Genomic DNA, 13,490 nt, shown 5'->3' with positions numbered 1-13,490 from the left:
GTACGAATAAATCACTGATCCGTGATCAGAATTGTGCGAGATGTCACAGTAAGCCAAGAATTATTGTTTCAAATTGAGACATTATGTTTACTAGTGAATTGTAATACAGACGATCAGAAGGCTCTGAGTACTTTTTGGATGTGAAAGTACAAGATGTTATTCTTGAATTGAAGAATAGTCAGAGCAGATGAATAGAATTTCGAGAATGAACTATATCTGACATGATACCGATTATCAACAACTCTGAATATTTTAAAACCTGTGAATACAGCCTATTATTTTCTGATTAATAGATAGTCTGAACAGACTAATCAGATTTTCAGAATACGCTGTATAAGATGTGGTACAGATATGAACAGATAACTGTTAAGAAGATAAGGATATGATGAAATTACAGGAATAATTAAAATCTATTGTCATGATTAAGACTTTAGATTTATTCGATAGATGTGGCATCGATTGATTGATGTTTTGGGTATTAGTTATATGTGATTGCATTATACCATTATCCGATTGATGGATTATCTGACTTAATTATCCAAAATTTTTGAGAATATTCTCAGAACTTTAATACCTGATTCGGTATTAATTGAATTGATGTATTGCCACTTGATGATTATAATTCCTATAGCAGCTATCGAATTGATATTGAAGTGGTGTTGTGATAATGTGATCAGAAGAAATCAGATATCTTTGTGTTGAAATGATACTACCGAAGTATACGACATTAGATCATACATGATTTGCCGACATCAGATCAGATTTGATTTGAGGAACACAAAGATGATAAATATGAATCTATATGAAGCGAGGACAATGAAGAAGAATCAGAGTAAGTAATTTAATGATAGATATAAATTTTGAAGCCGAAACTGATTCGTTAAGCGAAAGAGTTATTCTTGAAACATCATTCAATTCAGAATTGAGAAAGAGCAGAGTTGTTTTACAGATTCAGAATATAAATGGGAATACTAATTTTGAAGCGATGAACAGAATGACAGTGTAGACTAGATATATGTTCTATGCAGAGCATGAAATAATATAGAGAAAGAAACAAGTCAACACAAAAAGCTAAAATTCATTGAATGAGATGTCCGACAGAATTAATGATTTGATTGGAAGATTTATTCTTTTCAGCTCGATACAATGGGTCCGAATTGTTCCATGTGAATAAGAGAAGAAAGTATTAGTAGATTCTTCTTATGTACTTTAATCTGATGAGATAGATATTGAAAAGATTCTGAGTTAAGTCGATTATTCGACAGATATTTGACTGAAGAAAAACACAACTCAGAGAGAATTATTTTCAATTAATTAAAATACCAATGAATAGATATCGAATACAAGAGAATAAAAACAGATTCAAAGAAATAATCTGATAAGAGATGAAGAGATGAGATATGAAGATCAGAGTTGGATGATTGAAGTGAGAATCACTTCAGATAATCATTCAGTTCATGAGACTTAATATTTCGATTGAATGTGATTTCGAGGACGAAATCATTTTTTAGAAGGGAGGAATTGTAAGGCCCAGAAATATTAAATTATTAATTATGGGATTTGAGAATTAAATTCCATATTATGGGCTAATATTGATTTGAGAAGCGAAAGAAATAATAGATGTAATTTTCGAGCCGAAAATATTTAATTTAAGAATTTACGAATTTTGAGAATTAAATTCCGAGAATTCTTAAATTAAAAGAATAAATATTCAAATTGAATATTTATGGAATTTGAGATTAAATTTCATGTTTTGGGAATTAAAGAAGATTAATTTTGAGGATTCAACCCGACCAGGGACTGATTTGCAAATATCAAAGTTTGAAGGGCTAAAGTGCAAAAGGCCAGGATTATTTATATAATCCGAATTTATTTAATTCTAATCCAAGTATATTTAATTTGTGAATATTTAGAGTTTTGATTTAAAATCTAATATTCTTAAATTATTTAGGATTGAAATTGAATTAAAAAGAGGACCGAGGACTGAATTGCAATTTACGAAGGTTCAGGGACTAACTTGCAATTTATGCAATACCTATCCGATTTTAATCAGATTATTCAGCATGGATACGTGTTTAACACATGAAGAATCAGAAAATCTGAAGCAGAGAGCCGAGACATTTTCAATTTCTTTGAATTTTGATTCTTTAAATCGCCGTAACTTTTGATCCGATCGTCCGATTTCGATTCCGAAAAAAGTTCTAGAATCCTTGAAATGAGGACTTCGATTTGATGTAATTCTTGATTTATTTCGGCATGTTTCGAAGATTGAAATTTGATAGAGATCAGAATTTGATTGTATGTTCATGTTCTTGACCGTTTCTACCTCGTATATTCGAAACCGAATCGAAGATTGATCATTGAATGAACTTGTTATGATTTCCAGCATGTATATAGAGAGTTATAGCAGCTGATTGTGTTTGATATGCTGGTGTATGAGGTTATAGTGCTGATATATCACACGTTCATGAAGTTAAATAAGTTAGATTCGAATTCGATATTTCGTCGGTTACCGATTTTTAATCGCTTCGCCATCGATTGATGATTTGAAGCCGTTTTGATAGCCTATGACTGAGATGAGATGTTCTTTTAGATGTTATCAATGATATAGCAATTTTATTTCTTAGTTTCAGACTAGTTTGAAGGCTAACGACTCAAGACTCCGAATTCGAACCAAAGGAGAAGAAGTGAGGTTTGAAATAATTTTGATTGAAGATATATTGATGATTGTGACTCGATTCTGAAATGATTGAATAGAATGAAGCTTGATATGAATGATTTAATGCTATGTTTCAGATTTGAAGCGTTCAAAATGGAGGAAATATGAAGGTATAAGACAACATCGAGAGTTAGGAATTTTGATAATCAAGAATGACGTTTCTTGAGTTATTCCGCAAAAATCACATACTTGTTATTGTTGTTTTATTTTATGTTGTCGATCCATCTCAGGTAGTGGATCTTTATTGCTTATGATATGATATGATTTGATATTGAATTGATTCTAGTGCCAAGGTCAGATGGACCTTATTTTCGAGTCTAATGAGACGACGATAGATGGATATCCATGTCAAGATCTGATACGAATCTTGATGGCAACGACGATATATGAATCAATTCTTAATCGAGATATGCGTTATTTACTCTATTGTTGAGTCATTTACAATTAGATTTGATATGATTTATTTAATGCATTTATATGTCGCTTATACTGAGAATGATTTCTCACCGGAGTTTATTCGGCTATTGCTTTGTTTTGTATGTGTGCATTGCAATAGATGGGGCATGAGCTAGTCTAAGATGACGTTGATAGCTCGAGAGCAAGACTTAGCATGTGTGGACTCGGGTTTTAGGCATAAGAATGGTAGTTAGATAGCATTGAATTTGACATGAAACTTTGTAATTTAGAAGTTCACTTTTGAGACTTAGTGTAGCTTATCGTTTCATGTTTTTACGCTATTTGATTGATGTAATAATCACATGGATTGATGCTTGAGACTTCATATGTGTATATATGCAAGTTCTAGAATAGAAAAACCATGTTTTGAGTTGGTTTTGCATGATTTTGGGATTGGATTTTTAGCTTTGACAGCAAAATGATTTATGTTGTTTTTCTGGGCAGAGAGGCCGCTAGATCGGTTGAATTTAACCGAATGAGCGAGGCCTGATTTTTCCAAAACAGAGAAGTTGAAAAATGTGCCCGCTATATCGGTAAGATCTTACCGATCTAGCCGAGCACTATTCGCAAAAAAAAAAATTTTGTTTTAGTATTCTTTTTATATATGATTAATGGTTATTAATCATTAATTGCCCTAAGATGAGATTAGCAACCCGAGGTCCCCACAGTTAGGGCCTTCGACATCAACGGGTTGACGATGGACGCATGTATAAGTCTAGACTTTTAGTAGCTTTTGGGAGTAGCTATTAGTTTAGTTAAGAATTTTTGATAAGTTATAGTGATATGATATTCACTTGACTTGTAGGCTTAGACTATAGATAGTTGTTCATCTAGACCAGTATTTGAGGTACGTAAGTACAGACTGAGTGTAGTAACTCAGAACCCATTTTAAGATAATAATATATTAAACATAATTAAGGGTTAGTAATTAACCAATTTCGGGGCTTAATCAACTAAAAAGATGATTTGACGAACAGAGCTTCCGTTGGCCATCGGACGCAACGAAGGAGGGGCAGAACGGACGCAACGTTCCTCAACGGACGCAACGTTCCTTGAGATACAGGCAGACATGAGGTGGCTTAATGACTAAGCTACAAGTTTTGACAAGTGTCAAACATACAGGAGCGGACGCAACGAACCCGAACGAACGCAACGTTCGTGTCCGGAAATTTTGGCTATAAATAGGGGTCTCCGGAGTTCATTTTCAAATACGAATTCCGAATTTCCTTCCTCGATCAGTTATATAGTGTGAGTTATACACTTGAGGGCCCTATCGGTTATAATAGAGGTTCTGGAATAACCAAGGTGTGGTTATAGTCATTCGGGACTAGCGACTCCAAAGGGCTATCTACGGACGAAGGTATGGTCTGGGAATCTATTTAAGTTTTGGGAGTATTTATTAGCTTAGTTAAGGCTTATAGAACTTGTATAGTGATACGGTGAACTTTTGAATATAAGCTTGGAACCTAGGATCTATTATACTTGAACTAGCCTAGAGGTATGTACACATTGACTGAGATTGCCAGCGAGTATACATGTTTATATGTTGCATTTATTTGGCATTATTATATGGCATGATATATGATTTATCGCTTTCTATACTCATATGTCATGTGCATATACACACTAAGCCTATACCTTGTTATACCTGATTATAGAGCCGCTCAGCTCTATACTCGATAGTCTTTCACTGAGAGTACCGCGACGGCGGGGACATGTATGTCTGACTACTCTGGTGTACTATACAAGTTTGGTTGCACACAGAGGTTGATCCGTGTGGTGGCAGCACTCATGTGGCGCCGGTACTGAGCATGACTTTCGGATGACCCTTTACCAGTCATCATGTTGCATGCATCATATACATATGTTTACTCATGTTTATGTATTTGGTGTTAGTGCTCACGTCCTAGTTGTTATCTTGGATACCCATTCCACGGGGCAGGTCGCAAGATGGACGGTGCCGATAGCTCGAGGCAGGACTAGGGAGCCGGAGCTTTTCAGGGGATTTTATACAGCATGATTTGTTTAGCTATATAAATGTTTTAGACAGTTTATTTTAAGTATTTCAATATGGTTGTATCACTATAGATTTAAATCTGGATATGTTTTACTAAGCTGATATGTAAATTATGGATTATGTTTCCGCACGTTTTTACTCTGTTTAAGAATTTTGCTGTATTAAGTTTAATGCATGCTATTAGTTGCCAGTTAGTAGGTGATTCCATGCAGGGTCACTACATTTTTGGTATCAGAGCATGCATAGATTTTGGGAATTAGTACTTGGGATTTACTCTAGTTTTAAGTAATTATTGAGCATTTGGGATTTTAATGTGCAATTCTTTTTAGGATATGGCTGACGAGAATCACGGTAGTGTTGGCCAGGGAGGTGGTCATCATCATCGTCACCATCGCCATCAGGATGATCGACATCGTCCTCATGAGGGTAGACGTCGCTACACTATCAATAAGTTCATGCAAGTAGCACCGAAACCCTTGTTGGGAGGTGAGAATCCTGAACAGGCAAGAGGTTGGATGTCTAAACTCGAGAGTGCTTTTCGAGCTTTTGAGTGCACTAAGGAGCAGAAGCTGGAAGTTCTAGAATTTGTTCTAGAAGATAGAGCACGCTTATGGTGGGATGCCAAGGCTACTCAGGCACGTACTGAGAAAGGACAGGTGACTTGGGGGGATTTCTGTCAGCAGTTTCAGAAACTATATTTTCCTTCAGCTGTTCGACAGGCATGATCTATGGAGTTGCTGACTCTGAGGCAAGGATCAATGACTATTGATCAATATCAGCAACGATTTCTTGATCTGCTACCTTTCAGTCCTCATATCATTGACAGTGATGCATCGAAGTATGATATCTTTCTGCAAGGCTTGAATCAAGATATCTACTCACAAGTTGTCGTCTGTGATGATCCGACATCTTATGAGACTTTGGTGAACCGTTGCCGTCAAGTGGAGAACAACAATAGGCGGGCACTGTTGATGATGCCAGGACAGCCTAGTGGATCTCTTGGGCCTAGGGCTCAATCTGTTGTGCAATCTGGACCTATGTCTTCTTATACTACTACTAATTCATCTGGTTCTCGTGGTTCACGAGGTAATTTTCGTTTCGAGAAGAAGAAGAAGGAGGAGGAGGAGGAATTTTGCAGCCACTGTGGTGGGAAGCATCCTGCAGCTTCGTGTCAGAAGGCTACTGGTGCTTGTTATATTTGTGGTGAGCAGGGACATCTGCGAAGAGATTGCAGCCACTGTGGTGGGAAGCATCCTGCAGCTTCGTGTCAGAAGGCTACTGGTGCTTGTTATATTTGTGGTGAGCAGGGACATCTGCGAAGAGATTGTCCTCAGCGTATGGGTTCTGCTAGTGGATCGGGATCACAGGTTGGATCTCAGGCTTCTACTTTTCCACGTCAGCAGCCAGCACCACAGAGTTCTTCTGGTTACCATCCACAGACTCAAGGGCAGGTATTTGCTTTGTCACAGGAGCAGGCTACTGAGGGAAGCGATCGCATGTTGGCAGGTACCTTTTTGTTATGTGGTATTCCTGCACTTGTCTTAATTGATACTGGAGCATCGCATTCCTTTATTTCTAGTCGCTTTGTTAAGAGACATAGATTAACTTATGTATCATTAGATATGGATTTAGTTGTATCTACTCCGCTGGAGCAGGAGGTAGTAACTAAGCGTCTAGTGATGGGTTGCCTTCTAGAGTTTGAGGGTAATGTGTTATCGGCTAATCTGATGATATTAGCGATGACAGATTTTGATTGTATTTTGGGAATAGATATGCTGACTTTGTATCACGCTACTGTGGATTGTTATCAGCGTCTGGTACAGTTTCATCCGGATGAGGGTGATAGCTGGTACTTTTATGGTAAGGGTGCGCGACCTTCGATGCCACTTGTATCGGCTCTGAAGGCATGTCATGTCTTAGAGTTAGGTGGAGAGGGCTACCTCATCTATGCAGTTGATATGTCCACGAGTAGTCTGGGTATCGATCAGCTACCGGTTGTCAGCGAGTTTTCTGATGTATTCCCTGATGAGATTCCTGGTTTTCCTCCGGTTTGAGAGGTTGAATTTGGTATTGATCTAGTACCAGGAACTACGCCTATATCCCGAGCACCTTATCGCCTGACACCGTCAGAGATGAGGGAATTGAAACAACAGTTGCAGGATCTGCTTGATAAGGGATATATTCGTCCGAGTGTTTCTCCGTGGGGAGCACCTGTGTTATTTGTCAAGAAGAAGGATGGATCGATGCGATTATGTATTGATTACAGGCAGCTTAATCGTGTCACCTGTTGGAACACGGTCGTTCTCCGAATCGAAAAAAAAAAAAGTGATACCCGGTGCAGCGGAAGTTTTAAAATTTTATATGGAACGATTCCATATGGGTATCAAATTCCTACGATTAAAATTAATAATATAAAATTTAAACAATATAAATTTTACCTTAAAATCTCGAAGCGAGATTATGAACACCAACAGATTAATCTGCTCTTGTTGTATATCCCAGGAACTGATGAACGAACGTTTCTTCAATCAGGTCCACGAACGGAAATTTAATCCCTCTGATAGACTGCACTAGAAAGTCTATCAGAAGTTTCTACGAAGAGAAAATTAACAGATTTGATCCGTTAAACCAGACTGCAAATTCGAAATTCACAGGCTGGATTTTTCGAACAGAGAGAGGAGAGAGGGCGGCCACACCTAGAGAGAAAAACTAGGGTTTTCGAAAATTTTGTGACCAGTTGTGTGTAATTTCTGTACTGCAATAACTTATTTATAATGTGGGCTGCTAACAGCTTAGGGCCCATTAGTCATAAGTTCAAGCCTGACAAGAAAAGCCCGCATGTTCAGAAATTAATATAAAATTCATCGTGACTCAGATTGATAAACCAATTTCACCAATGTGCACAGAAACCATTTCTGCATCTTTTAAAGTCAAGATAAATTTTCTGAATCCGAATTCAGTGGTTTCCAAAAATGTCCATCACTATGTCATTTTAAAAAATCTTACTCCCTCTACTTTTAAATAAGAAGTCCCACTTCTTTATTCACTAAATTTAACTCTTTAAATTTAATTATCTCAACGGGGATTAAAAATCAATTACTTGTGTGACCCTCAATGGTTCAGGGATACAGCTAGCCGTGGGCTCACAACTCCTTGTGACTCGGAACAACAATTTCCGACTTGCCCATCGAATCATGGTAAGAGCGCCTAGCAACATTGCCCCATGATTCCCTAGGTATCACTGATAGTGCCTGCAAGAACCAATAGATTTTTGTTAGCATACAGTACGGTCCCTTCATCCATATATCCCGATCGAATCAACAACCATTGGTAAATCGAGAGTCGTTCGAGATTCGATAACTATGCAATGCATCTTGAAGATCAAATAGTGACATCGCATGTGCTACTAGGAAACCAAGTAACCTAAAACACATCATGTACTCTGGCCAGAGATTCGTCACACTAATATCTCCTCAGATTGCATAGGATATCCACACTCGCTAGTATGTGGTGAATCCTTGACAACAAAGCATCGACTCCTATATGTGTCATAACTGTACCCAATCCCAACACCTGATGACCCCAATAGAGTCGGTAAACGAGTCAAAGTACAGTACTAGCATATAGAGTCTCAATGATGTTTTAAGTAGTAAGGACTAATGGTGTACAACCAAAACCGCGGACTTTATCCACTCGATAAGTGATAACCACTTGAAAAGTCCGGATAGGGTAGTTCGATCATTCATCATATGAATATCCATTTGCATGCTTTGAACATCTCTATGTTCCATACCAATGAAACATGGTACTCGGCATCGCAAATGCTAGTCTCAATCTCGAGCGATCCTTATCCTTATTAACGGACGGCTCAATCGACTAGGAACTATTTAGAATATACAGTGACTATAAGATGTGTTTCATGATAGCCATCCCCATGTGCTACCACATCTTACATACACTATAGTATATTCAAGGTCTTCATCTAAACATCTTATAGTATGTCACAACATAATAATATGATAAAAGATAAAGTAAATGTCATAATAAAAGTGTAAATTATATTAAACAAAAGATTGTTTATACATAAAGTCATAAAAGCCCTTAGCCACAAGTTGGCTAACCGGGCACCCACTCTTTCTCAAGAATAAGTATCCTTTACCACGAATTGATGATCTGTTCGATCAATTACAGGGTACTTCTGTTTACTCTAAAATAGATCTGAGATCGGGATACCACCAAATGCGGATACGAGACTCAGATATTTCTACGACTGCTTTCAGGACCAGATACGGGCATTATGAATTTCTAGTGATGCCATTTGGTTTGACGAATGCACCGGCAGTCTTTATGAATCTGATGAATCAGGTATTTCGAGAATATTTGGATAGATTTGTCATCGTCTTCATTGATGATATTCTTGTCTATTCTCATGACAAGGATGAGCATGCACATCATCTGAGAATTGTGTTACAGACGTTACGAGAGAAGCAGTTGTATGCGAAATTGAGCAATTGTGAATTCTGGCTTGATCGGGTAGTGTTTCTCGGTCATGTGATTTCTAGTTAAGAAATATCTGTTGATCCAAGTAAGATAGAGGCAGTGCTGAACTGGTCTCGTCCGACGACGGTTGCTGATATTCGAAGTTTCTTGGGTCTAGCGGGTTATTACCGTCGGTTCATCGAGAATTTTGCACAGTTGGCCAGGTTTTTGACTCAGATTACTCGGAAAGATGTTACCTTCATATGGTCCTCGGATTGTGAGGAGTCATTTCATGAGCTGCGTAGACGTCTTACTACTGCACCTGTGCTAGCTCTACCTTCTGGATCAGGAGGTTATGTTTTCTATACTGATGCCTCTGGTCAGAGGTTGGGATGTGTTCTGAAACAGCATGGACATGTTATTGCCTATGCTTCTCGACATTTGAAGACGCATGAGAATAATTATCCAGTACATGATCTCGAGTTAGCCGCCATTGTATTTGCACTCAAGATTTGGAGGCATTATCTTTATGGCGAGAAATTTGAGATATTCACGGATCACAAGAGTTTGAAGTATTTATTCACTCATGAGGAGTTGAATATGCGACAGAGACGTTGGATGGATCTTCTGAAGGATTATGATTGTGAAATCAAATATCATCCAGGTTCTGCGAATCTTACTGCTGAGTCGGCAGGTGAGACTTTCTGCACTTCAGACTAGTGAAATATCTCATTTGGTTCAAGAGTGCTGTTCATTGAGTTTTACGCTCAAGCACAAGAAAGGGAGGAATGAGATTCGATTGTATACTATTCTATCTGAGCCAGGATTGTATTCTCGGATCAGAGATTCTTAGATATCTGATGTTAAGACTCAGCGTTTGGCACGTCTAGCCAATGGAGCTAATACCTCTGGATTCCATTATTAGGCAGATGGTTTATTATGCTTATCGAATCGAGTGGTTGTACCTGGTGTTGTGGAGCTCAGGAATGATATTCTTTCTCAAGCTCACATGAGTCGATTGTCTATTCATCCTGGAAGCATGAAAATGTATAAGGACTTGCGAACTAGATTCTGGTGGAAAGGGATGAAGCGAAGTGTATATCAATTTGTTTCGAGATGTTTGGTTTGTCAACAGGTCAAGGCTGAACACCGACGACCAGGTGGATTACTGCAGAATCTTGAGATTTTCGAATGGAAATGGGAGCATGTGACTATGGATTTTGTCACCCAGTTGCCTATGACCACACGTCAGTGTGATGCTATCTGGGTCGTTGTTGACCGTTTGACGAAATCAGCACATTTCATTTCTTACAACCGGAAGTATTCTTATGATCGCATGACACGCTTATATATCCAGGAGATAGTAAGATTACATGGGATTCCAGTGAGCATAGTTAGTGATAGAGACCCGCGATTTACCTCACATTTTTGGGGTAGTTTTCATCAGGCGTTGGGTACCACTCTGAGTTTAAGCACTGCATATCATCGGAGACTGACGGAGAGTCAGATCAGATGATTCGTACATTGGAAGATATTCTACGTTCTTCTGTCATGGACTTTGGCTTATCTTGGCAGGATCAGTTACCTTTGATCGAATTTGCCTACAATAACAGTTATCATCGTAGTATTGATATGGCACCTTTCGAGGCATTGTATGGTCGATGGTGTCGTACTCCGTTATTCTGGGATGAAGTCGGGGAACGACAAGTCGAGGGTCCTGAGTTGGTGCAGCAGATTGTAGACAAGGTAGATTTGATCAAACAAAGGATCAAAATTGCTCAAGATCGGCAAGCCAGTTATGCTAATATTCACCGCAGGCCACTTCAGTTTGAGCCTGGTGAATATGTGTTTCTACGAGTATCACCTTTCAGGAAGGTGATGAGATTCGGTGTGAAAGGCAAGTTATCACCTCGTTTTATTGGGCCTTTCTAGATACTGGAGAAGATTGGAGATGTTGCTTATCGTTTGACGTTACCGCCATCTCTTTCCAGTATACATAATGTTTTTCATGTGTCGTTACTTCGACAGTATATAGCTGATAAATCACATGTGATTCAGTCTACTGATGTTCAGCTAAATCCAGATCTGTCGTATGTTGAACGACCACTCCGTATCCTAGACAGGAAGGAGAAAGTTCTTTGAAACAAGACTATACCACTTATGATGGTACAGTGGCAGCGCCGAGGCATTGAGGAGGCAACTTGGGAAACCGAGAGCCATATGCGAGCAGAATATCCTGAGTTGTTTGCCTTGTACTTTTCATTACCATGTAAAGGTGTAATTATAGTTGTTGTAATAAAACATGATTTGATGTTTCATATTGTTATCTTGATTTGTCTTTAGATTTTATTTCGCGGACGAAATGTCTAAAGGTGGGGAGAATGTAGTAACCCAGAACCCATTTTAAGATAATAATATGTTAAACATGATTAAAGGTTAGTAATTAAACAATTTCGGGGCTTAATCAACTAAAAAGATAATTTGACGAACGGAGCTTCCATTGGCCATCGGACGCAACGATGGAGGGGCAGAACAGACACAACGTTCCTTGAGATACAGGCAGGCATGAGGTGGCTTGATGACTAAACTACGAGTTTTGACAAGTGTCAAACATGCAGGAACGGACGCAATGAACCCGAAAGGACGCAACGTTCGTGTCTGGAAATTTTGGCTATAAATAGGGGTCTCCGGAGTTCATTTTCAAATACGAATTCCGAGTTTCCTTCTTCGATCAGTTATATAGTGTGAGTTATACACTTGAGGGCCTTATCGATTATAATAGAAGTTTTGGAATAACCAAGGTGTGGTTATAGTCATCCGGGACTAGCGACTCCAAAGGGCTATCTACGGACGAATGTATGGTCCGGGAATCTATTTAAGTTTTGGGAGTATTTATTAGCTTAGTTAAGGCTTATAGAACTTGTATAGTGATACGGTGAACTTTTGAATATAGGCTTGGAACCTAGGATCTACTATACTTGAACTAGCCTAGAGGTACATACACATTGACTTAGATTGCCAGCGAGTATACATGTTTATATGTTGCATTTATTTGGCATTATTATATGGCATGATATATGATTGACCGCTTTCTATACTCATATGTCATGTGCATATACACACTGAGCCTATATCTTGTTATACCTGATTATAGAGCCGCTCAGCTCTATACTCGATAGTCTATCACTGAGAGTACCGCGACGGCGGGAACATGTATGTCTGACTACTCTGGTGTACTAGACGAGTATGGTTGCACCCAGAGGTTGATCCGTGCGGTGGCAGCACTCATGTGGAGCCGGTACTGAGCATGACTTTTCAGATGACCCTTTACCAGTCATCATGTTGCATGCATCATATACATATGTTTACTCATGTTTATGTATTGGGCGTTAGCTGTAAGGACCCGATTTTACTCTATTAATTAATTTGTGTGTTAAAAATATGTATTTATAAATATCGGTTTATAGAAGATATTAAAATGCATATTTGATTTATAAATCACACAGGAGTTGAAATAACTCAAACCGGGACAAGTTTTAACCCCGAATGAATAAAAGAAAACACACATTAAACTAATACATATCCATATACAAATATAATATATATAGCATAATCTCTCTCCTCCATCTTTTTCCACCGCCTCCGCCTCGTCTGTTCTTCTCGATTTCTTTTCAAAATTTTCCTATCGCTTCAAATCTCCGTATCTTCTTCGTTTTTGGCCGGATTTCAAAAATAAATATAGTTTCGGAATCCTCTCGACGAGAGCTATCTTTCCGTACCTATATTTCATATTTTTTATTGAGATTCCCGGAAACCCGT

The sequence above is a fragment of the Henckelia pumila genome, chromosome 2 (genome assembly GCF_033568475.1).
Source record: "Henckelia pumila isolate YLH828 chromosome 2, ASM3356847v2, whole genome shotgun sequence".
In the NCBI taxonomy this organism is placed as follows: Eukaryota; Viridiplantae; Streptophyta; class Magnoliopsida; order Lamiales; family Gesneriaceae; genus Henckelia; species Henckelia pumila.
Note: the sequence above shows the minus strand (reverse complement) of the source record.